Source organism: Fundulus heteroclitus, chromosome 7 (genome assembly GCF_011125445.2).
Source record: "Fundulus heteroclitus isolate FHET01 chromosome 7, MU-UCD_Fhet_4.1, whole genome shotgun sequence".
Lineage (NCBI taxonomy): Eukaryota > Metazoa > Chordata > Actinopteri > Cyprinodontiformes > Fundulidae > Fundulus > Fundulus heteroclitus.
This window is the reverse complement of record NC_046367.1, coordinates 38362054-38388681: the sequence shown is the minus strand read 5'-3', so window position 1 is coordinate 38388681 and position 26628 is coordinate 38362054. Positions and strand designations below refer to the sequence as shown.

Here is a 26628-nt window from a genome sequence, read left to right as displayed (position 1 = left end):
AGGAATGGGCATATGATGTCTCATTTACATTCTTAGCGGTCTATATATATATATATATATATATATATATATATATATATATATATATATATATATATATATATATATATAAATAAACATATCTATATACTTAAATATATACATATATCTATGCGCCTACTTACATACGCACCTACGCGTATGTATGTGCATATACATAGTATACATTTGTACATACATACATACATACATACATACATACATGTGTACTGACTTATGTTCAGGTGGTGATAGCAGCAGAAGTCACTACATCAGGATTATTGCACGGGTTGTAGGACAGTGTATTAAATAGATTATTGCACCTTGGTTATTGCACATTAATTATTACAGTTATGGTCACAGTTGCAGTTACAGTGCAGCATTGTAAAATACTCAGAAATCAAAGCTTTAAAAAGGTATTTTCACCAAAACATTGCATCAAATATAAATATGCCTGATGCAGATCGAGTCAGAGCCGAGCTTCACGTATTGAGAACAAAAACATCATGTTTAGCATTTTGACAAAGAAAATAAATAAATCAAGCAGAAATGGAACAAATGGGGACCAGAATTCTCCTCAGGCAACCAGAAAGACGCCACGGATCGCCCGGTGTTTGTGCGAAGGAACCCCGGTGACCCTGCCGCAAGCAACGCGACGCACCGCCGGCGACATCACAACGCGACGGCGCTGACAGAGAGTGACAGCAGGAAGCCGCGATATCTGAGGGGTGTGGGAAAGGGAAGCAGATGCTGCCCCATTGTCCGCTCACATCAGTAACGTGACTCTATTGTCACAGAAAAAACGCAACGCAGGAGCATCTTGGCAACAACGACGGGGAGGTGACACTGGCAAGGTTTTAGCAAGGTCTGCCATGAGTGGCAGGTTTCGAAACAAATTACAATCAAGAGAGCCGTCTCTCACTGCCAACGTGACCTGTCCTGCAGGGCCAAGCAACGAAAAGAGCAGGCCGCTGAGGTCCAGCCATTCTGAGGCTGAGAAATAAAAATAAAAATTGGTCAGGTAACACTATAACATCACAATTAAAAGAAAAAAAAAACAACTTCAGTTGGTTGGTTTCCACACTCTAACTCAGCTTTTAAGCTTTGTCTGCTATTTAAAGATGCACGATATATCGGCTTTAACATCGGTATCGGCCTTTTTTTTTTTTTACGTATCGCTCCGATGAGTAAAACTGCACTGCAAAAAGGGAACTAAAAGTACAATTTTCTTGAAATTAGTATATTTTTCCTTGATTTGAACAGCTAAATAAGATTATTTGCCAATGGGGTGAGTATTTTTACGCCTAAAATAAGATTATTAGCTATTCTGCACTTGAAATAAGATGATGAAGATGAATTGTTCCTACTTTAAGTGCAAAAATCTTATTCCATTGGCAAATAGTATTATTTACCTGCTCAAATCAAGGAAAAATACAAACATTTCAAGAAAGTTTTACTTACTTTGAGTTCCCTTTTTGCAGTGTGGGCCGATCTCCATCTAGTTGCCCTTTGTGCCTGTGTTTCAAGAGGTGGAGGGGTTTGGTCATGTACTTTTTGTTCAGTCATGTGACAGGACAGTCCACCCCAGGACTGTGGGGGTTTTAAACGAAGCACAGATGAAATGTCAGCAGTGCGGCCGTTTTTCACGGTGTCAAAAGAAGTCGAAAAGCAGTGTGTAAGTCTAGACCAGCCGTCCCCAAATGGTGGACCTTGGTCCAAATCTGGGCCGAGTGATGGCTCTGCCCAGACCTGTGCCCTGTCTGATAAATTCACAAACATAGAAAATCTTCTGATGGTGCATTTTTTTTCAGGCACAAAGCAAGGCAGAAACACGGGTGGCGTGATCTGGAGGGTAGCTCTACTCCAGTTATTACGACAACAGCTTCACTCAGCTAAACCAATCAAATCTTTTCTTTACTCTGCGGCAGCCAATGAGTGAGCTCAGTAGAGCTGAGCAGAAGAGATAGACGAAAGAAGAAAAGTTGATGCAAAACATAGCTGTTTTAAAGATGAGTGGACAGATAAATTTATGTAAAATTTTCCAGCAGGCAGTTCCAAACCTATGTGCCTTATATGCTCCAAAACAATTGCATTAATTAAAAGGGGCAACGTGAAGCGCCATTGCGAAACAAAGCAAAGCTCTTTTGAGCAAATTTATCCGCTGAAGCACGAGCAGAGAACACGCAAATTAACCAAACTAAAAGCCCAGTATGACAGATCTACCAGACTCATTAATATTTTTTACAGCCCAGCAATGTGCAAACGAATGTTCACTCGAGGTACCATGGATTTTGGGGACACAGGCAAAAATATTTAGTGATGGACAATAGTGAAGGAGTGCTTAAATGCTGTTGCTGAGACATCATTTGATGTATAACAAAAAGATGAGATGTGTAAAAAAAAATTAAACAAATCCTGATGTCAGCTTAAACAGCAATATAAAATGTTTGTGAATAGTAAAACTGTAAATATACTATTAGGTAAGACCATAAAAGACAAAAGCTCAACCTCTGTTCAGACCTTTAACTAGGAAGAAATTTCAGTAATTGGACCTTTGTGTTTTATTTGAATAGACTATAACTCGGTACAAAATTGTACAAAATTTGACCATCACAAAAATGTAAGTGTGTATATATATATATATATATATATATATATATATATATATATATATATATATATATATATATACACACACACATCTCCTAGCGAAACAACGAGGAGTGGGTCAAGCTCCAGTGGAGAAAAAAAAGCACAAAAAAATATGATTCCAAGAGAGAAAAGACTGAAATGTTGCTGGGAATACAGTATGACCGTTGGTGTTTACTGAAGCAGACACTAAGCCTACAGAGGCTCAGATGTGACCACATAGTTGATTGACGTAAATTTTCTGATATGAGCCTCTTAAAGTTGATTTAGATTGGTTTATTTAATTAATAACGGTTGGTCTTTGATCACACCGAGCTGCCTCATTACTGCGGGGCATTGCTGATGGTCCAGCATTATTTAAGTTCTTTATTAATTAGGCAAACCGGCATTATGATAGTTCTACGATACTGCCGCTAGATGTCGCCACGTCTGTTTATATTTGTTAATCACGCTCGAGAGTAAATCATCTTTCAGCTCAAAAAGAATAATAAAAACACATTCAAGATGGAGGCTTGGTGTACATAACCTTATTGTATCATGATCAAATGGTTTTTGGTCTTTTTTATGAGCATATGACATGGCTATCTACCTTTAAGGTCATCTGGAGGGGGCAAAAACTTTAAGATCATGTTTTTTTCTGCTTTTCACTGCATTCAACCTCATATTTTTGCCGAAAAATTCCAATCTTTATGGAATTGACTGTGGCGGATAGACTTTTCAGCTGCGAGGTCTCAGCTGTGGGTTCTCTCTGATGTCCTCCTCTCCTCTGCGGGGTCCCCCCCAGGGCTGTGACCTTTCACGCCTTTTATTTACTTTATATACCAATGATTGTGCACCAATACATTTTATTATCATGTCCCTTTCTCAGTAGTGATGATCCAGACCACGTCAGGGGGGGTTCACTTTGTGGTGCGAGTCCTCCAAGATAAACGCTTCCAAGGAAATGGTTGAAAAACCGTCTCTGTCCTCCGACCTGTGGGAATCTCTGGAGAGCGTTAAAATTGTGAGCCAGAATAAATACCTGGGAGCCGTTCTGGATGACAGGCTGACGTTTGAAGCCCAAGTGGACTTACTCTCTAAGCAGGCTCATCTGCAAATGTATTTTTATCAGCAGCTTCTTGGTTTTAATGCAAATTTTACTTTTATGAGGATGTTTTATTGAGACCCTAGTAACGTTCACTTTAATCTTCTGGTTTGCTCTTTTAGCTTGAAAGAACGGGAACAAACTGTTGGGAATTGTCAGCGTGTGCAGCAAAATCTCTGGTACATCGTTAAGTGACCTCACTGTCTTGTGTAAGAAGAGGTCAGTGAAAAAGACCAAAGTGATGCTGGCAGATCCAGCCCACCCACCGCATGACGAATTTAAGCTGCTTCCACCCAGACGCAGATATCTGCTGACTAAATAGACTAAAACATTAATTTAGCCCTACAGTGATTAGATTCTGAAATAACAGTGTGATTTTGGTGTTTGTATGCTGGTTTGTTACATGTTATTTTCTTTTAGGTATACAATCAATGGCCTCTGGAGGATAATAAAGAGTCTTAATGGCAGGTTTTATCTTTGGGATTATTGTAGTGCTGGATCACACAAGTTTTAACATTCATACTTTTGATTTAGGGTGAAGTTGTAGACCTAGAGGTTGTCATTCACTTATTATTTTATTTACATCCAACACACCTGTCAATTAAATATTCCCACACCATGATGCTGTCACCCCCCCTCTTGCTTGAGAGTTTATACAGTGTTCCTTGGTTTTACTTAAGGCATTAAAACATATTATGAGTGTTTTTTGTCATCTCAATGTGATTCACGTTTCACTGCACAGAGGTGGTTTCTGCCCAGGGCAGCACACCACAGTGGGGTGGCGGGAGGAAGAAACAAAATCTTCCTGAGTGACCAGGCTAAGAATATTACCAGGTAAATAAACAGTAAATTATGATGTTTTGTATCTGAATCTCGGTTTATTAGTTAGTTAAAAGGTACAAGCTTTTCTTTGCAAATCAATATATTTTAGATCATTCAATTCAATTCAATTTTATTTATATAGCACCAATTCATGATACATGTCATCTCAAGGCACTTTACAAAGTCAAATTTAATCAGATTATAAAGATTGAGTCAGATTATATAGATTGGTCAAAGGATTCCTATATAAGGGAACCAGTTGATTGCTTCAAAGTCCCGACAAGCAGCATTTACTCCTGGGGAACTGTAGAGCCACAGGGAGAGTCGTCTGCATTGTCCATGGCTTTGCAGCAATCCCTCATACTGAGCAAGCATGAAGCGACAGTGGAAATAAAAACCACCCATTAGCGGGAAGGAAAAACCTCCAGCAGAACCGGGCTCAGTATGAACGGCCATCTGCCTCGACCGACTGGGGGATTACAGAAGACAGAATATTGTTCTAACATGTAATATTTATTTTTAATCAAAGAGTACCTAATACCCGTCTGTTTCCTCCTGTGGAAGAATTCACCACCATGAATCCAGAGAGCATCCTGTGTGAACAGAAAGCAAGTCGACTTCCCTTTTAATCTATTGCCTTCTATTCAGGCGGTTAAGGTTACCACAAACCGAATGACACCGGCATGTTCAGCTTCAGAAACGTGGCAAAAATCCAGACTCTGAAACGCTTTCTCAACTCCTCAGACATCAATCCGATCAGGCGTTTACGGGATTCTGCACATCTGAGATAAATCTTAAGAAGTCCTATCCCAGGACCCTCATGGCCCACAGACCCCGCTGCCAACAACCTGTCTCCACAGGACGCAACATGCCTCGATGGTTTAGAGTTGTTATGACACAAATACAAAGAGGGCTGCGTGGTTTTAATGCTGCTGATGATTACTGGACGTCATGACGGGAGATAAAGCAACAGTATTTTCAACATGAAAACCTGAAGGATTATGTAAAATATCAAAAAAGCTCCTATAAGAAACTTTTAAACCTACAAACAGGGTTCTTACATCATAAGGCAAGTTCAATTCAAGACTTTTTAATGCCACTTGAAATAAAAAGTTAAGACCAACTTTATAATAAACACAAGATAAAAAAAACTGCTTGCGACAACTTTACCCAAATGTTTATTTTAACATAAACCATTACTTTCTGGTCCAGTAGAATGTTTCAAATTTTGAAAAAAATCCATATAGGAAGAAAGCTAAAAGCACATAAATGGCAGGTAAATTTTTTTTAACAACTATTGAACTGAATTCATGAACTTTGTTTTGTTCCCTAGTAAAATAACAATTAATCAGTTATAAAAAACACAACATAATCAGTGCCAACTCCTTTTGGTAGCTATTAGCTCAATCTATAAACTGTGGTAACAAATTTAAGATCTATAAATGACTGATTTAAGACATTTTAATACAAATTAAGGCCTTAGTTTTATACTGAAGAATTCAATGCCTTTTAAGACTTTTTAAGGATCTAAAGGAACCCTGTACAAAGATCATGTGTCCATTAAAAAATGCCTCGCAGGCTCCGGACGTATGGTGTCTTCATGGACAGATGGGCAACTTGGTGGGAAGGAGAGTAGGAACCTCCTCCTTCAACATCTTAGATGTGTATGCGCTTCATTTGTATTCAAGGCATCCACCAAGGTGCTTTACATGTCTCTGAGCTGCCAAGAGGACTTGGTGAACTGGAGCAACCTTTCTTCAGACTGTTTAAAAACAAAGTTGTTTTTTTTTTTTTTTTTTTGTATGAGCTATTTCTTAAATAACAAAGCCTGCCACAAAATGGCCTAAAAGCAAATACAACTCAAGACAGATAGAAAGAAAAACAGAAGAATAAAAAGAAGCAATATCATCAACAGAGTCCTCTGTGTCCCAGCAATTCTTTTTCATTTTGCCGGTACGGTTTTCTCTAAGATAAAATGGGGGGTACAGGTACACCTAAAAAAGTATATTATCATGAATATGTTCAATATTTTTTGTCACTCATGTCAGAAAGTGAAACTCCTTCACTGTAAGCCAGAGCGCTACAGGAGATCCTTCCTGCCAACAGCCATCAGCATCTACAACTCACTGAAGAAAACCCTAGAACGCGAGTTTTAATTTCCCTTTGGGATTAATAAAGAATTTCTGAGCTGAATTGAAATAAACTGAATTATTAAATTTCATTGAGCAGAAAGTGAAATATTTCAAGAGTTCATCTCTTGTAATTCTGATGGTTGTGATAATGAAAACCCAAAATTCAGTGTGTCTGAGAAATAAAATACTATGTACACAAGTTCAATAAAAAAAAGGATTTTTAAAACCTCTTAACGGTCACAAGGACATGATTCATGATTTGGTTCAGACGTACCTGTAATTGGTAGAGAAAAGGAAGTGAATGTAAGTCTATTCATACCAAACAGTAAAAGCATCACACACAGGCATGAAGTCCAACAAAAGTCGATAAGTTGAAGCTACCATCTAAGGCAGAGGTTCTTCAGGAACCCAGTCCTGCATGTTCTGGGTGTTTCTTGCTGCCACACACCTGACTTAAATAAATGGAGGATTAAGAGACTTCTCCAAGTAAAGCCTAACGGCCCGCCACGCTTATAATACAGTGGGGACAACCCTGTATTTGTATTATTAGCTTAGCGGTTAGCTTCGGTGTTAGCCGTTCATCTGCTGCTCTCATATGGCTCAGAGTCGCACGAAACGAGCCGCATACAAGTTTAAGAGAAGAAGAGGAAGGCCTCAGTAGAAAGAATTAAGACCAAAGTGGATTTGGGAGATTGTTTTTCACACGATCCCCTTGAAGAGTGGGAGAGCAAGGTTAGACGGCCTTGTGTATGCGCAATTATTCAAAAAGGGACCAGGGGAAACTTCCTGAAAAATCACCGACTCTACCTTTAATAAAACTTGTCTGACATTAGAATGCATTCTTTCACCTTTAGAAAAATCCTGCCTCGCTGCAAACATCTTTCTAACTTAGCAAGGATGGTTGTTACCCGAACCCTTAGTGAATTGTGAATAAGTGTACTGTTGCAGCTCTAATAAAGAGACGGAGAAAGATCAACAGCTCTGGATGGAACTGAATCATCTACATGCTCTTTGTACAAAAGCTTTGGGTGGTTTATGCAAAAATCCGAATAAAATCTGTTACATAAGTCAGCCGTGAGTTGCTATGAGTCACCTAGTTATTCTTGTGTCTTCATAACCAAGCAATGGAAGAGAGGTGGAGGACACGCTTCACGAGCGCATGCACTGCCTCGTCTCTGAGGACACGAGCTTGGCCTACAACTAATTTAACTGTGGCGGAGGCATGTGTTTAAGAGCATCCAACCGCTGCTACTGCATCCTGTGGGAGTTCTTCCCAATATCAAAAACAGAGGCGAGGAAAAAACAGCAGAGTGTGCTGCTCACTGAGGTCCTGGCTTTACCTTTTACGTTCTGCTCAAGCAGCAGGAAAAACCGTTGCAGTCTGTGGTTAATCCTGACAGTTGCTTTCACGGGGATTTCAGGTCTCCAACAAACAGCTCTCCCTGGAATCAGCACCTCAATCGGTGTTTTTTTTTTGTTTTTTTTTTCCACAGACTCACCATTCTTATTAACTGCTGCTGCAGTTTCCACATGAGCAGCCAAACACTGAGGCAGACGTCAATCGCGATAAACAAAAAGAAAACAACAAGCCGAGCCATTCGCCGTTAATGAATCACATAAAGAAAAAAAAAAAGGGGATTTCTGAATAATCTTTACACATCGTAGGGATTTTTAATCTAAGGAAGGAAAAAAAAAAACATTTTTAAAGTGCTTACTCCTCCTAATGGAGCCCGCCGTGAGCTAATCCAAACTTTCAACACAGGGCAATTAACCCCGTTTCAACAGTGAGGAAAAGGTCATTTGCATTTCTACATCACATCTGCTGCAGGCTAGAAAACCAAAACAGTTTTCAGTGCCCGTTATTGACTAAAGTCACTTAGTTAATAAAACATCTTAACAAAAAGAAAGGGAAATGGCAAAAAAAAAGTGTTGATTCAACTGCAAAAAAACTGCATCCTGATGCCATGAATAGCTTGTACTGCATGGAATCAACAGATACTAGCTTGTGTTTGCAGGTAACGTTAGCGGAGATGTTTGTAATTGCAGCACTCAGCGTGGTTTGGTTAATTTCGCAGACTAATCAGCAACAAGCATCGACGCTGACAGCAGATTTAAGCAGCCCTAAAGAAATGGAAAACTGAAACTTGGTGTGTGTTGAACGGCGGCACAATAGGGTTGTCACAATACTAAAACTTGAAACTTGATGCAGATGCTAAGAAAAATACCCGTTTTCAATACCACTGGGACATTTTCTAGGGTTCTTTCTAGTTGACAGAAAAGAATGTGATTAATTGCAGTAGGAGCATTTAAACTTTTTTAATGAGGGTAACACCAAGAGGACAATTCATAGAGGTAATATCATACATAATCCACTTTTTTAGCCCTTAAATACAGAAACAAATGCATAAAATTTAAATTTTGTCTATCATGGTACTGTGGAGATATCTTTAATATTCTGTTTTGGTCATATTTTCAAGCGTTTCAGCTTCCTCTATTCTTTATTACATTCTTTTAAAGGCATACTATGCAACATTTTTCAGTTAATTAATGTGTTCCATACCGTTTTGGATGATTAAATGAGTCATTTCAGGTCGAACAAAGGTTTTCTCGGCCGCCCTGGGGGTCTGTGGGGGAAATACTGCAGTTGCAATTGCAAGAGCTCACGACCCGCACACACAGAAGTCTCGCTTTACGGCGAGAACTCCATGTGTTTTTGCCCTGCCATTCACTATATGCACGCGCGAAAGCAACAACAAAGAACCGCGTGTTAACGTCAAATAAACATGCAAGCATATCGAGTTTTATTATTATTATAATTTTTTATTTTTTTATTTTTTATGTTGGCGAGACACTACCGCGGCGAGGCGGCGGCAGCGGCTTGGCGAGGCGGTGGCGGTAGCGTCTCGCCAACATAAAAAAAAAAAAAATAATAATAATAATAAAACTGGCGAGGCGGGAAGCTTGATGTTCATACCTTCACTGTGTTAGTCATTGTTTGTACTGCCGTATTTTCGACTTTTCGTTACGTACGCCTGTCTGCTAAGCTCAAAACAACCGCGCCTGGCTTGACGGAGGAACCAGAACAGCTGAGCATCTTTACGACAGTGCACTTTTACTTTCGCCCTCTGGGGGGAGCCTCGCTGGAAAATCAACCCCGGTTGCATAGTATACCTTTAAGAATTACGTCACAGCTGTTTAGCTGCTGTGGAGCTCCTAAACAAGACCATGGACTTCCGGCTAAGAAATGTTGTGAATCCGCCATTTTTTTTTCCACAGTGATTTGGTAGTCCAAGTGTTACGGCTGCAGTCAGTCCTGGCCTTATTTTCCTTTTAGGGTTCGAGAGACAGGCCTTCTGCAGGTGGTATGCATTTACCTGATTGGTGTTCTGCTGCTTTAAAGCTGCTATGCTTGCAGCAGAGGAGAGGCTCTCTTCCTGCTCTCCCTCCTCAGATCCCCGTTTGGTTTGGTTTGGTTTGGTTTGGTTTGGTTTGGTTTGGTTTGTAGCGTAGCTTATTGTTGTGGTTTTGTTAGGTTTGTTTTGCATTTGCTTATTTCTGGTTAGTCATGGTTTCTTATTTTAGGTATTCTCTCTTTGGGATTTTATTTCTTTAGTATAATTTAATAAAATTCAGTTTTAAATTTAACCAGAAAATCCTTGTGTGGTCTCCTTGTAATGTTATCCCACCAAACGAGCCTGGTGGACGTAACATTTGTGGGGGCTCGTCCAAATTTAAGTGGACCAATTAGGCTTGATTGGGCTCATTTTGTGTTCAGGATGCAGTTACATGCCCTAACTGTGTTTGTCCTGTTTACAGGTTGCTGATAGATATTTGGGCTAGTTTAAGGTGTTTGAAACCTTACTACAGTTTGGACATTTTTAATGTTCCATTTGTATGTGGTTGGAGGTCCATGAGGATTCTGGCACTTTTTTTGGAGGGGGGGAGAGAAAAGTCTCTGTTTTGTTAGGTAAGTGTTGTGTTGGTGGTTTTGGCAACTCCATTTTAGATGACCCTGTTTATTATTTTAGTTTGTTATTTTTGGGCTGGACTCTGGGCTGAGGGCACCGCCGTGGTTGCTGCCTGAGAGGTTTTTGACCTGGAAGGATTTGCTGCCAGCGGTATCTTGGTGCTTCAAGTGCCTTGGCTCTTGGAGGAAGGCCTGAAGACTAGGCTAAGGTTAGGCAGGGTTCTGATCACTCAGTTAGCTGCAGGAAAATGGAGACTTGCCATTGGTTTGAACCAGTCATGCACTTCCTGACAGTGTTTGGTTACAGTATTTGGTATTTTCTGACTAGTTTTGTAAGTTGGATTATTTTACTCAAAAATGAATACTGTGTTGTTGTTTTTTGTCTTCCCCAACTGTAAAGCTACTGAAAAACAAACAAAAGGAGCAGATCCGTATAGTAGCTGAACACTTTAAAATTGATTTTGAAGCTGTGAGATATGTTGTGATAAACCTGTTGTCCGAGATGTCCGTCTTCAGTGTCTGTCTTGTGTTTGTATTGTGACCTTTGGTGTTGTGGAGAGGTTAGCCTACTTGTGGTTGGATCACATCTTGTGTTGCTGGCTTTCTGAAGCAGTAACTTTTGAGTGTGGCAGTGGACCATGCTGATGTTGATCCTTTTTGTTGGTGTGGCTCTCCACATTTTGTTGGTCACTTGTGTGACTTGTTGACGTGGTAACTTGTGGTTTTAAACCACTTGGTGTGTGTGACCATTTGTGTTGTGGGGTCAACAGTTCTTAGTATGTTTGGATTATTAGTTGCCACTTGTGGTATTGTGTGGTAACTTCGTGTAATAATCCATTTGACTGTTGTACTCCCTTTTTGGGTCACATGTTGCCATCGTCTAAGTCATTTGTGTTTTGTCTTAATGGGTGTTTTTTATTTTATTTTTTTTACATCAGGTTAATTGGTTTTTCAACAACACATCTAGTTTTGTTTCAATAATTCAGCTCCTTCTGACTTCTTTTGCTGCTCCTTCTTAGATTTCGGATTGTGATAGACCAAACATAAAAAGGAAAATGGTTACAGAGGTCCTAAGTAGGATCCTCTGTTTTAAGGGGGGAGGTGTTACGGCTGCAGTCAGTCCTGGCCTTATTTTCCTTTTAGGGTTCGAGAGACAGGCCTTCTGCAGGTGGTATGCATTTACCTGATTGGTGTTCTGCTGCTTTAAAGCTGCTATGCTTGCAGCAGAGGAGAGGCTCTCTTCCTGCTCTCCCTCCTCAGATCCCCGTTTGGTTTGGTTTGGTTTGGTTTGGTTTGTAGCGTAGCTTATTGTTGTGGTTTTGTTAGGTTTGTTTTGCATTTGCTTATTTCTGGTTAGTCATGGTTTCTTATTTTAGGTATTCTCTCTTTGGGATTTTATTTCTTTAGTATAATTTAATAAAATTCAGTTTTAAATTTAACCAGAAAATCCTTGTGTGGTCTCCTTGTAATGTTATCCCACCAAACGAGCCTGGTGGACGTAACACCAAGCTTTAAGGATGCCAAAGCTACAACTGGATAAGTGAAAATGTTTTGTTGTTGGGTCTATTAACGCGCACATTTCATTACACCGTGTCCCAGCATACTACAAAAATGGCTGAACAGGGTGGAGTGGAACGCTCTGCAACCTGGACGGGGCGGGGTCTGAAGGTATGAAAGATTTAAAGAGACAAAGCAAGTTGCTCTGAGAACAGTGGCAAAAGAGGGGCTGTGGGGCAACAATGACGAGGAACTCAGACCAAAGCAAAAGTCTGTATCGGCAAGTCAAAGATATATAAAAAAATTTAAAACAAAACGGCAACTGAACTTTAATTGGTACGCCTCTACATTTTTGGACACAAACTGTCCAATGTTAATACATTTTTAATATGATTTTTTGTTAGATTTAACAGAAATTAAGGAATATTAATATTTATTCTCCGTCAAAATTTATTCTACATACTAAATACTTTGAGTTTAAACCCCGATTTCTTTTTTTTTTTATATAGAAACAACCACGGAAACAATCAATAGGTGGGACAATTTAGCATTAAAGAAATGTCATGATGTTGCAGGGAGGAACATAAAAAACATTTCTGAAAAGTTAAACATTCAACACAAAATGGTTTTCATTGGATAATAACTTGCTTACCCGACCCAGACACAGGTGGCGGGGTTGACTAACGGTGATTGTTACCGAGCCAGAAAGTGCATTGTGCAGAGCAATAAACGGCAACATTCAGTGCCATTTAATGATGAATGACAGAGGCCATTAGAAGGTGTAAACATCCCTTTAATTAAACATGACCTCTATAAGAAACCTCCGTGTCACAGAGCCAATTATTCCCTGTCCAGGAGTTTTATAATAGAGTTAGCGTAATGACCCTTTAAATTTACACACACTGTTATGCTTTATTTGGTGTGCCGGTCTCTGAAAGTCGATACTGGATGTGACAAACTGTCAGAGGTCAAACTGACAAGCCAGTCGATGCTGTAGAGGTGGTAGATGACTACAACAAGGCTCAGCAGACTTCAGCGTCAGCGCACAGTCAGTTTGACAGCTGATGGGTTTTTTTTAAGGCCTGTTTGCTGTCAGAGAAAAATACAAAAAAATAAAAAAATATATTTTTTTTATTTGCAAAGGGTAAGTATGGGAGTCAAAAATTGGGGAAAGTTTATGAAAGAGAAGAGAATGACTCACTCAAAGCTCAAACGATGCTCCAAAGGTATCTCTGGCAAATTAACACGAAGTGCCTCCAAAAATAGCTGCTCAGTGGCCCATAACTGATGGCTTTAAATGTTTGTTGCAGAGCGAACGCTGGCAGACAGGCCCAGCAAATTTGGCCTGGTTAATAAAGACTTTTTTATGCAATAAATGATTCAGAGTACAACCTCTGTGCCGTCAGAGCACATGTGATCAAAGCTGGCCTGCTGCTGTCGCATGAATGCAACGCTGACGCGACGGTGGCGTCTAACCTAACAGCAAAACAACAGAAATAAAAACCTGTGCAAGTTTTGTTGCAAATACAATAATAATAATACAATAAGATGTTTTACCTACAACCAAAACGTGAATTAATGCTAGTTTTAAGGGGCTTTAAGGGTAGCCTCGTTAAAACTAAAACAGTTTTAAAAAGCTAGAGTTTCATTCACAACTTATTTTTTTCTTTTCTCTAATCCACAGGGTAAAAATTAAAGATACACAACATTTAGCCACCAATATTTGGCTAAATGAGCAGATTGCAACTCGACCCTGTGCATTTTGTAAGAATCAACAAGCTCCTGGTATCATTTTTTCACCACTCTTCCTTGCAGAATTAGTAGAGGTAATATTTTAAATCACAGAGCCGGTTTTTAACCTGGTTCACACCTGTTAGAACAGGGTTGTGGTTAGGGCATTGGGAAGGCCATTACAAAAGGCAAGTTTATCCATCTGACTTAACTGTCACCCTCAGATAAAAGGAATTTGAACAAAACAGACACCGTCAGGCTTGACAGAAATTAGCAGCTGCACACGCAGACGTGCCAAGAATACTCCACAAAGTGTAAAGCATGGGGGTGGTAGCATTATGCCATGTTTTTTTTTTTTTTGCCAGCGGTATTAGTGTGTCGGAATAATTGACAGCATAATAAAAAAGGACTACCTCTAATAAATGTCAAATACAGGACCAGCAGAAGTTTACATGCACTCACTGTATGCATAAATGTAATGAATATATTGTGTTTTTGAGGATTAATTTCCAGGTTGAAAAGGATTATACAACAAGCAACTAGTTTTTTTGTAACAATTGATGAAAAAAAATTTTATCCCTATGATTTTCTTGTAAACAGTGCAGGCAAAATTCTAAAAGCATGTTTAAATATATATTCAGTTAAAATTTCCAATAAGTAGAGCTGAACCTTCTGGGAAATCTCAGTTTGACTGAAATAATAATGTCTCATTATTGATCCCTATTAGGTGTAGCTGGTAGTTTTGGTAGTTATTTGGATGTTCCACTACTTCAGTATTCAAAGGAGGCTCAAACTTAATCTTAGATGAAAGAATTGGTTAAGATGTTGGAGAACAACCCAGAGAACCACGTAGGCTAAAGCCAGCAATGAACTAGAAGATGGTGGAACACGACCAAGAATAAAAGGTCCTGCTGCACAGCAGACACCAAGTTCGGCTGAAATTTTCAGCTGCTCACTTTCAGAGTAAAGGCTTTATATTTAGACAACACAGAGACTGAGCTAATTGGACACATTACCAAGGACAGGGGTCTGCAACCTGTGGCTCCAGAGCAGCATGTGGCTCTTTACACCTTCAGTTTTGGCTCTTAAAAACCAAAAATGCGAGGGGGGAAAATTGGTCAATGTTTCTAAAATGTAAAGGTAATTTAAAATTGCTAGTTTTGGGATGCATTTAGTTCTGCAACATATGCACAACATTTGCAGAAAGAAAGAAACAAATGGTGTGTAGAATATTTTACTTTTTTGTCAATAGGTTGCTTTTTCATCATTTTGATGCAATTTGCTATAAAAATCAAATGTCCAATTGGAGAAAATGCATTAAACCTAACATAAAAATACTGTTGGTTAAATAATAAAAATTGCTAATCTTTAATTACATTTTTTTAAACAAATGTCCTATAGTATACTATAAAAACAGGCTCTTGTTTCAAAGAGATGTGTCACTTTTGTGGCACAGAGCGAGTTGAATAATGAATATATTCAATTTTACCTCTAAACAACAACTAGATGGTTAAAACTTGGACACTAATTGGTGGGAAACGATCACAAAAAGACATCAAAACTGGGTTTTAACTGGATAAAGCAGACATTAATTAAGCTCGTAGAAAGCCCCAGATTTATGCTTAAAATAGGTCTGGATAGAAAGACAAGGAAACTAAACTATTTAAAGAAGATCCACCAATTAAGACAAAAAAGGTGGTCAAATACCCTTCCTGAATAATCCAAGCAGTTTGCTGAAGGTTGTGAAGTTGAACAATATGTAATCATTCCACCCTAAAAAAAAACAAAAAACTAGTAAAATAAATCCCCAAAACACCCAAATTATCAGGAGATTCACTCCTATGATGAGCGGTTGGATATAAACTTCTCGTTTCAGCTCTCTGTCTCTTTTCCCTGAACCATCTGTTTTTGTTGGTTGCTCAGAAAACTTGTCACTTGGTTCACGCCTCTGTTGACAGCTCTGAGCTTCTCACCCAGAGTGCAAAGACAAATATCAGCTAAAGCAGGGGAGAAAACGGGATTCTCCCCTCAAACAATTTCAGATAAAACGCCCAAAACAAATCAGATCCAGTAACAATAACTCTTTCAGCTATAGCATTTATGAATAAGAGATTCCATTAGCAGATAAGGAGGTGAGTGGGCTTTAAATTATCTTCTTTTTTTTAAGAAAGAGTCTTGATTTAACAAATTGCATAATAGAGTGTGATTTAATATGATAAGACAGCCCAGAAAAGCACAGCTAACTTATCAGACCATGGCATTTTTTTAACGTCTGGTTCAACTGCTTATTACACCTACGGGTGTAATGTTGAGTTTAATGCCGACTCCCAGACAGAAACGCATAAATAATTCTCGCACCATCAAGAGAAGTTAAGTCTGTAAGAGACTTGGCATAAACAAGGCTGACAAAGATCCCTTACATTGTTCGCACAACAATGCACACACACACACATGTATAGCCCGGCAGGACGCAGATCAAACCTCATTTTGGACGCATTACACAATAGAAGTCAAAATCTGATGCAAGAGAGGGAAGCAAACAGAGCTGCAGCATTAAAAGAGGTCACTCGCGCTTGACTGAGCCTGGCGATGCATTGTAGCCTAACGGCAACACTGTTAAGCAGAGCCGCGTGTTTGTATGCCTGAGTGTGTGCGCATATTAGCCGCTAATGGCATCGACGGGCCCGATGTACTCAGCTTTTGGCCGAGGATCTGGATCCCAGCGTGTGTTTTTAACTCCTTCTTGGCTGTTTGAGTCATAACTGTGCTTGACGTTCTGTAGCGAGGCATGTAAACACGTACAGTTCCCTCACATAGGATTAAAGGCTGACTTCTGAATGCGTCTGCACTACTCATCCATCCTCTGTGCTTTACCAATAGCTACGTTGGGACGAAGCACGAAGGTCTATATTATTTTGCTGTTCTGACTTTCTGAGTCTCTCTGAGCCTTCAGCGTTTGAAACGCAGCTCGCTCGGGTTGAGATTGGATCACTAGGGAGCGAGAGCGGCGTATCACTGCACCGGTTGTTTGCTGAAAAGTCGTTCGGCCCGTTTTGAAACCGAAACGGGGAGATTTGTTTCTGACCCAAAGTCTGCAAGTTTCTGATTAGCGAGGTTTACGCTTGGCAAACGCGGCAGATGGGTCCGGTTAGCACAACATCCTCTGCGGCCTGCAGGGCTGGACACGCAGTTTTTCTGCACGTGTGCCACACGTAAACACAGGCGAACCGGATCCTGCATCTAAATTATGATCAAACGAGACCAATCAGGAGTGTGTCGGAGTAAACACTGACCTCATATCGAACAAAAACAAGAAAATGGGGGCACATAAGGAGATATTAACGTGGAATGAGTTTCATCAATCCATCAGCAATATAAAAACATAAGGAAAGTTTGAGGGTTGTTGTGCCTTTAAAAAAAAAATCATACATTCTGTTTAAAGAAATCTATTTTCAAAATAAATGTTTTACAAATGATGCCACAGAACAGTGACACATATACATTTTCACATTTAAGGCCCTCTCATATCCAGCCTCCTGTCCACAACCGTGCAGCATCACGACAGCTGGGGATCTGAACGTACGTTGACTCTCTCTCCTGTTGTTTCGCTGTGGATTTTCTCCCCTTACTGGGCTGCATTGACCTGAGTGGCACAACGATGTCCCCACTCATGTTCGAGGTCATACCCTGGACCTTTGCATCACTGACTCTGCCGCCATTAACAACCTTGTGATGTATGACCTGGGCGTGTCCGACCGCGCCGCTGTGTCCACGGAGCTGCCCTGATCATTCTCCCCTCACAGGGACAAACTCCTTATTTCCTTCAGAAACAAAAAGGGCCATAAAATAAAATAAAAATACTACTGTGGGGCTGTATTAAAACATAAAATAGAGTTTATACATAAACTTGCTCCATTTGCTACAGCATTACGAGCCAAATTGTTTTAACCACTTAGATAGTTTTTGAAACTATGGCAGCTGACTTAATTCCTCCGTCAGTGGATGAGTTGGTGAATCTGTATGATAAAACGCTAACCAGCCCTCTGGACCTTCACGCTGCTGTCAGAACTCGATTGGTCAGCCTCTCTCACTGCGCTCCCTGGTCCAATAATGTGCTGGGGAAAATGAAAACAGCTGGCCGTGTTCTGGAGCGGAAATTCAAGTCATCTGGCCTCACTGTCCACCAGCAAGCCTACAGAGGACACCAAGGGGCCGGCTCACAGCTGCCCAGAGAAGCCCGGGCAAACTATTCTTCTGATATTACCCAGAGCTGCCCTGATAACTCTAACCGTGCCTCATCAAGCTCAGATTCAACAGATGACCACGGCAACACATTTATTTTACTTCATTCGCACAAAAATCCACAAAATCTGCCTTGCCCTGAGCTCCTCATCCAATCCTCACCATATTCTGTCTTCCCTGCCTCACAGCAGGAGATTCTCAACATAATCAAGAGGTTGGAACCGACCACAAGTGCTCTCGATCCCTCCACTCCAGACAAACATCTCTGCTATAGCTCTTCTTATCACCATGACCACTAATCAGTCCCTCTGTGCTGAGTCTGTTCCATCCACACTGAAAATTGCCATAATAAAGCCCGTGCTGTAAAAAAAAAAAAAATGATCCAGAGATCCAGGCGATATAAGCAATAGTTGCCATATCAACGATTTCTCCCACCTGATCTGTGCATCTCTGCAACTCCTCCAGAGTTACCATTGGCCCCTTGGCTACTTCTCTGATAAATGCTCTCCTTGCCCAGGCTGGTAGTTTAGATGGACGGCCTTGTCTTGGTGGTTTGCAGTTGTTCCATACTTTATCCACTTTATTCAGTGGCTGACAGGTGCAAACAGCTGCAAACGGCTGAACATGCCACAAGCACCAAACACAAAACCAAGTGCAACACAAAACATCTACAAAATAAAACTGCTACAATCATAGAAAATAAATAGAAGCAAAATTAAAAAAAACAACGCAAATAGCAAGTTAAATAAAGCTGAAAATCCGCTCTAAAAAAGACGGACCAGACCACGAGGGGGAGTCCACCACCAAGTAGTTTCCTAGGCACTCAGTAAAGATGTTACTGTGACGCTCAAAAGAAAGTTAGAAGGAAGAATGAAAAGTTTTTTAAATTTTTATTTCTTTCAGTGTTGTAGTATGGCCGCAATCCAAAAGATGCCGCTGTCGCTCATTCAAAAGCGGAGCCAGACAACAGTAGTTTTAACAGAAGAAAGTCATGGTGAAGGCAACATGAAACGTTCCAGAGTCTGGTGTGGCATTATTTGCCACTGTTTAATGATGACAAGGATGCAAAATGCAGTTTACGCGGTTTTGTTTTGAAATATAAACACTCAACAAGCTCCTGAAGTTACCACGTTTGAAGCACAATTCCGCCTTGCTGCATGGCAGAGAAGTGACAACTCCTCAACCAAAACTTGCTGATGTGCGTTCAACATATTTTATTCTATTCAACCTATTTGTTTCTATTCAGTAAAAAGAAAAGAAAAGAATTAGCCCTTCATGTTATGGTAAGACCCTCTTGATACAAGGGAAAGCTCGGGTTTTTCCTTGGTAAGATCAATCAACATTGTGTTAATTCGTTAATTTATAACTTACATCCCTGATTATAGAACATCTGCATATTTACGTTGGTAATAATAACGTGCTTGTTTTTACTGATGTTCTGGCTTGGTGGTTCGCTCTAGTGCTAGCATTTCAGTGCGAGTTTGCAGCTTTTTTTAAAGGAGCTATAAGTAACATATTTACTGTAAAATCAACCTAAATCATTCTCATTTCTCAACCGGAATGGAACATTCCCTATAAACAATCGGTCCTCTCCATTAACAATGTCTTAGTCACATTTTTCTCCTGTCAAACTTAGAGGTACGGTCCAGAACTACTTTGGTTCAGAGTGAAGCCCATATTTACTTCCTGGTTCCTGAGCCAATCACATGAAAGTTCCCAGAGTTCCCAAAACAGAGCGCAGAATTTGATATTTTATTTTGGCATAAGCAGAAGCCTACAAACAAGGAAGCCAGTAAGAGAAGCAGACCAGAATACGTCATCATATACTAGAGATGCACCGATCCAATACTTGGATTGGATATCGGCTCCGATATTGACTAGTTAGCTGGATCAGATATCGGATGAATGATGCCGATCTAGCATTCCGATTCCATCTTTTATTTTGTTTTATTAATATCATACACAGCAATAGAGTAACAGCGATCTAGTCACTTCAACTCTATGTTTGCAATGTCATCACGCAGAGCACACACACAGCAGCTAGTGATGAGCAAACACAGCATCATGTAGCAAGCACCTGACCGAGCCAAGTCTGCTATTTGGAAACATTTCAAACTTGATAGTCTGACTGCGACATGAAATATCTGCAACGTAAAAATTGCGAGGGGTGGCGATAAAGTAGGTAAATTCAGCACCACAATGTTAAATAGGCACCTCTAAAGCACCATGCTAAAGCGCACACAGACCTTTTTTTTTTTTTATAATGTTCAGTTCAAGCCTGATTCCTTCAGTCACATCGCAAAGTATACGGTTCATTAATTAAACAGTAGTATCGGATCGGTATCGGCCGATACGCTCAGCCCAAGTATCGGTATCGTATCGGATTGAAAAAAACTGGATGGGTGCATCTCTATCATATATCTATCCTGTGCAAGTAAAAATGCTGTGAACTGGAGAACTTTCTGGGGAAAACCTGGTCTGATCCGGAGAGACGGCATCCATCCTACTTTGGATGGTGCAGCTCTTCTTTCTAGGAATCTGACTGGATTTATTAGTTCTCCTAAATGCTGACAACCCAGGGTCCAGACCAGGAAGCAGAGCCGTAGTTTAACACACCTCTCTGCAGCTTCTGTACTGTTACCCACCCATTATCCTATTGAGACGGTGTCTTTCCCACGGCCAAAACTTAACAGATCAAAAACTGATCTAAAAGGAACAAATCATAAAAACCTAATAAAAATCAATATGGTTCACCTTGAACCTAAAAATAAAATAATAAAATGTGGTCTATTAAATATAAGGTCTCTCCCTCCAAAGACTTTGTTAGTTAATGAATTGATTTCTGATAATCAGATTGATTTGTTTTGTCTCACAGAAACCTGGCTACAAGAGGACTACGTTAGTATAAATGAGTCAACCCCCTCCAGTTATTCAAATTTCCACATTCCCAGATCTGTGGGAAGAGGAGGAGGAGTGGCAACTATCTTTCAGTCTGATTTATTAATTAGTCCCAGGCCAACTAATAATTACAGTTCTTTTGAACATTTAACCCTCAGTTTCCCTCATCCAAACTGCAAAGCAATAAAACCTCTTCTGTTTGTTGTTTTGTATCGTCCACCAGGCCCTTACACTCAGTTTTTGGATGAGTTGTCAGATTTCTTATCTGATTTGGTGTTAAATACTGATAAGGTTATTATAGTGGGTGATTTTAACATCCATGTTGACACTGAATGTGATAACCTTAGTGTAGCCTTTAAAACTATCCTAGATTCAATTGGTTTTGTTCAAAATGTGCATAAACCGACGCACTCTCGGCTCCATACTTTAGACCTTGTTCTGACATATGGCATTGATTGTGAAGAATTAACAGTATTCTCTCACAACCCTGTCCTGTCTGATCATTTTTTAATAACATTTGAGTTTAATCTAACTGAATTCTCCACCCCCAAAAGAGGGTTCCATTATAGTAGATTTTTATCGGATAATGCTGTATCAAAACTTAAAGAGTCTGTCCCCTTCTTAATATCCTCAGTATTGCAGAAATGCCCTGTAGATGGCAGCATTGCTGTTTCTTCCCATTCACAAATCGATACCTTGGCTAACAATGTGACTTCCTCATTGCGTTCTGCATTAGACAATGTAGCTCCCTTGAAAAAGAAGGTGATTATTCACAGGAAGCTGGCTCCTTGGTTTAATTCAGAGCTGAGTTCCTTGAAGCACAATGTTAGGAAATTGGAGAGAAAATGGCGCTCTACACACCAAGAGGAATCCTACTTAATCTGGAGGGTCAGACTATTGTTGTATAACAAGACCCTCCGCAGAGTTAGAGCAGCATATTTTTCATCATTAATTGAAGAGAATAAAAATAATCCTAGATTTCTCTTTAGTACAGTTGCCAAACTTACCCAGAGCCACAGCTCTGTTGATCCATCCATTCCCTTAGCTCTTAGTAGTAATGATTTTATGGGATTCTTCATAAATAAAATTGATGCCATTAAAAATAAAATAATTGGCATCCTCCCAAACATGATTACCTCGTCCTCAGTAAGTGAGGCAGCATTGGAGGAATCTTTAGAATCTGCGCAGTGTTTGAACTGTTTAGAAGCAGTAGAGCTTTCTGAGCTATCTAAAATTTTAGCTTCATCTAAACCTTCTACCTGTATGTTAGACCCAATCCCAACCAAGTTGTTTAAGGACATATTCCCTTTGATCAGTGGCACTATTTTAGACATGATTAATCTATCCTTAGTAAATGGATATGTACCACAGGTTTTGAAAGTAGCTGTTATTAAACCTTTACTTAAGAAACCTTCTCTTGATCAAGATGAGTTAGTAAATTACAGACCTATATCTAATCTTCTTTTCTTATCTAAAATTCTTGAGAAAGTAGTTGCTAATCAACTTTGTGAACATTTACAAAGTAATGACCTACTTGAGGAGTTTCAGTCAGGCTTCAGAGCTCATCATAGCACTGAAACAGCTCTGGTGAAGGTCACTAATGATATTCTCATGGCCTCAGATAATGGACTTGTGTCTATACTTGTCCTGTTAGATCTCAGTGCTGCGTTTGATACAGTTGATCACAATATTCTCCTACAAAGACTTGAACATACTGTAGGGATTAAGGGGAAAGCATTAGGCTGGTTTAAATCTTATCTGTCGGACAGATTCCAATTTGTTCATGTTAATAATAAATCTTCCTCAAACTCTAGGGTCACCTGTGGAGTACCACAGGGTTCAGTCCTTGGACCAATTCTCTTTACTATATATATGCTTCCGATAGGCAAAATTATCAGACAGCATGGGATTAATTTCCACTGTTATGCTGATGATACTCAGCTATATTTATCCATAAATCCTGATGAATCCAATCAATTACTTCGACTGCAGTCATGTCTTGATGACATCAAAAGCTGGATGACTTTAAATTTCCTGCATCTAAATTCTGACAAGACCGAAGTTTTAATCTTTGGGCCAGAGTCCTCAAAAAATAAACTTCTTAACCAATCACTTAATCTGGGTGGCATTAACCTGGCCTCTGGTAATAAAGTAAAAAATCTTGGTGTTATTTTTGACCAAGACATGTCATTTAAATCCCATATTAAACAGGTTTCCAGAGTTTCCTTTTTTCACCTCCGGAATATCGCCAAAATTAGAAACATTCTGTCCAGGAGTGATGCTGAAAAACTGGTCCATGCATTTGTTACTTCAAGGCTGGACTATTGTAATTCTTTACTATCAGGAAGTCCACAAAATGCAGTTCAAAGCCTTCAGCTGATCCAAAATGCTGCAGCAAGAGTTCTGATGAAAATCAACAAGAGGGATCATATTTCTCCAATTTTAGCTTCCCTTCATTGGCTTCCTGTTAAATCAAGAATAGAATTTAAAATTCTTCTTCTAACGTATAAAGCCCTTAATAATCAAGCTCCATCATATATCAGAGCTCTGATTACCCCGTATGTTCCTAACAGAGCACTTCGCTCTCAGACTGCAGGTCTGCTGGTGGTTCCTAGAGTCTCTAAAAGTAGAATGGGAGGCAGATCCTTTAGCTATCAGGCTCCTCTCCTGTGGAACCAACTCCCAGTTTTGGTCCGTGAGGCAGACACCCTGTCTACTTTTAAGACTAGGCTTAAAACTTTTCTTTTTGACAAAAATTATAACTAGTGACTCATGTTACTCTCAGCTACCTTTATAGTTTTACTGCTATAGGCTTAGGTTACTGGAGTATATCAGGATCTAATTTTCTCACTATATTGAGTTCTACTGTTCTTCAATTATGCATTATGTGTTGTCATTTCTGCTTTAACTTTCTGTTCTCTCTCTTTTCTCTTCATAGTAGGTACACCTGGTCTGGCGTTCTGTTAACTGTGACATCATCCAGAGAAGACGGCTCACCTGCTACTACCATCTAATGTAGAACAGATTACTACATCAATGTGTGCTTCTGTGCTTTTTTGTTTCTCTTGTTGTGTCTCTGTTCTGTCTTCTGTAACCCCAGTCGGTCGAGGCAGATGACCGTTCATACTGAGCCCGGTTCTGCCGGAGGTTTTTTTTCCCGTTAATGGGTGGTTTTTCTTCCCACTGTCGCTTCATGCTTGCTCAGTATGAGGGATTGCAGCAAAGCCATGTACAATGCAGATGACTCTTCCTGTGGCTCTACGGTTCCCCAGGAGTGAATGCTGCTTGTTGGGACTTTGATGCAATCAACTGGTTTCCTTATATAGGAAATTTTTGACCAATCTGTATAATCTGACCCAATCTGTATAATATGATTGAACTTGACTTTGTAAAGTGCCTTGAGATGACATGTTTCATGATTTGGCGCTATATAAATAAAATTGAATTGAATTGAATTGTGGGGTTTCACAGCAGCAACAAACCAGTGAGTAAATGTCTGGTCTCCGTGAAAGGCAATGTGTATGTGTTGTTTGGATTTTACCCACTAAGTCTCACTATTAACTATTGTTCCTTTAACTTCCTGATATTTTTGGTACTAGCAAGATTTTTCATTTTGCTTCTCTCAATTATCTGTGATTGCAGCAGTTTTCTTTTGCAGTATTTTTTGTGTTGCACTTGGTTTTTGTGTTTTTGAGATGGCATTATTCAAGAGTCTGCAGCATGTTCAGTCGTTTGCACCTGTCGGCCACCGTAACTTTCAGATAATGGATTGAACGGTGCTCCGAGATGTTCAAAGCTCCTGATATATTTTTTTTTATCCCTGCCTTAAACTTCTCTCAAACATTATCCCTGACCTGTCTGGCATGTTTCTTTATCTTCATGATGCTGTTTGATCACAGATCAGCTGGATTTCTATCGAGTTTCTTTCTTTTCAAACCACAGATTTTTTTTCCACTTCACAATCAGTGTTGTTTTGTGTTGGTGGATCACATAAAATCCCAATAAAGTACAACGGAATCTATGGTGCGAACAGAACAAAATGTGACACTTGGAGAGCTGTGAATTGTTTTGTAAAACACTGCATCTGCTTTCAGTTCTGGAGGCTGTATTTCTCTGTCATGGAGGGGGAAAAAAGTTTTACTCCATGAGTATTTGTGCATGCCTTTAAAGAGGAAATGTGGTCATCTCTGTGTCGAGAATGGTGCCAATTGTTCATATGGAAACCAGTGAGAAGGAGCGAGCACGGGTACGTGTTGTGGCCCTGCTATGGTGACGCGTGCCTGGATGAAGCAGCTTCCATTTACGGCTCGACCCCACCCTTGTTTTCAAGCCAACCACCCAAGTTAATGACAAACTCTCTGCAGTCGGGTCCCATGGCCGGTCCACAACACACACCCAATTTTAATTACTAACAGCTTTATAGACTCCCTAAAATATGTGAGGGCACAGAGGAACATCTTCTGTATCAGAATTCAAGATGATAATCTATATGGATGTGTGTTGCACAAGTTATGCACAAAGCAGGAGGATTGGCTCCTCCGGATGATGCAGGAAAACACAAACAGCTAATGAATAAACATGAGTCAGCATTAAGCCGTTCAGATTAATGAACAGTTTTAATGGGATTTAAGTTGAGCTGCATTATGTGTCCTTTTGTGTGCGTTCATGTCCACTTTCAGACCCTCAACAGATAATTCTCTTAAGGCGGGTGTAATGCTGCAGGGTTCCTGCACCATCAGCTTTCTCCTCTCTGTCATTTCTTCTTTCATCCTTTTCATTCATTTGATGTGCTTCCTCCTAATCTTCCCTGGGCTGTCGACCTCGCAGACGCACAGAGGAGACACTCAACCACTGAGCCACAGCTCCTCATTCACACCGAGGAAGAAAAAATAAAAACGGAAAAAAGCCTTCCTTGTTCGCTGTGCTTAAGTGCCTTCCTCTGTCTGTGTCTGTGTGTGTGTGTGTGTGTACGCGTGAATATTTTAGAAGTCTAATTTGCTGCATGATATCAGACTCGCCAGCTGCTGAAGGAGGGATTACATCAACATCTGACCCATTGTGGTTCTAAAATATAGCTGTCAAACTGAGTGCAGTCTCCACTCTGCTATATTCTGCAACACATGAATGGGAGCCGTGAATTATCAATGAGGATTCATGGTTCAGGAGCTGAAGGAGGAATATAACCCTCTCATTCTAGGCACAATGGTTTACCCCACTGGGAAAGTGACCGGATTGTTAAAAACAAGTCATATGACCACAGAGGTCAACGTGCCATGGTCCAATTTAAAATGATTTAAAAGAAAGACGCTGAAAACGGGTTTATTATGCATTTTTCTTATCAAACTCCAGGTTTCGAACATTTCTGGCACAACTTCACCAACTCCCAAGGTGCATGGAGAAGCTCAAAGATCATCAGACATCACTGATTGTGATGATTAGTAATGGAAGACCACACAGCTGAATGGGTCGGACAGCAGATAAAGCAGTTTCCCTTTATTTCAAGTGTTGCTGTGGTCTTCACTTCACCAAAATTCAACAGCTCTCCAGACTTATCATTCCTATTAAAGGCCCATATTTAAAATTGAAAT

The 26628-nt window shown here is 40.0% G+C and overlaps 1 protein-coding gene across 1 annotated transcript in view; it reads right to left on the bottom strand.

The window, feature by feature from the left end:
- adarb1b (adenosine deaminase RNA specific B1b) overlaps positions 1–26628 on the bottom strand; it is a 208073-nt gene that overhangs the window by 135735 nt on the left and 45710 nt on the right. The gene's annotated exons all lie outside the window — the stretch shown is intronic.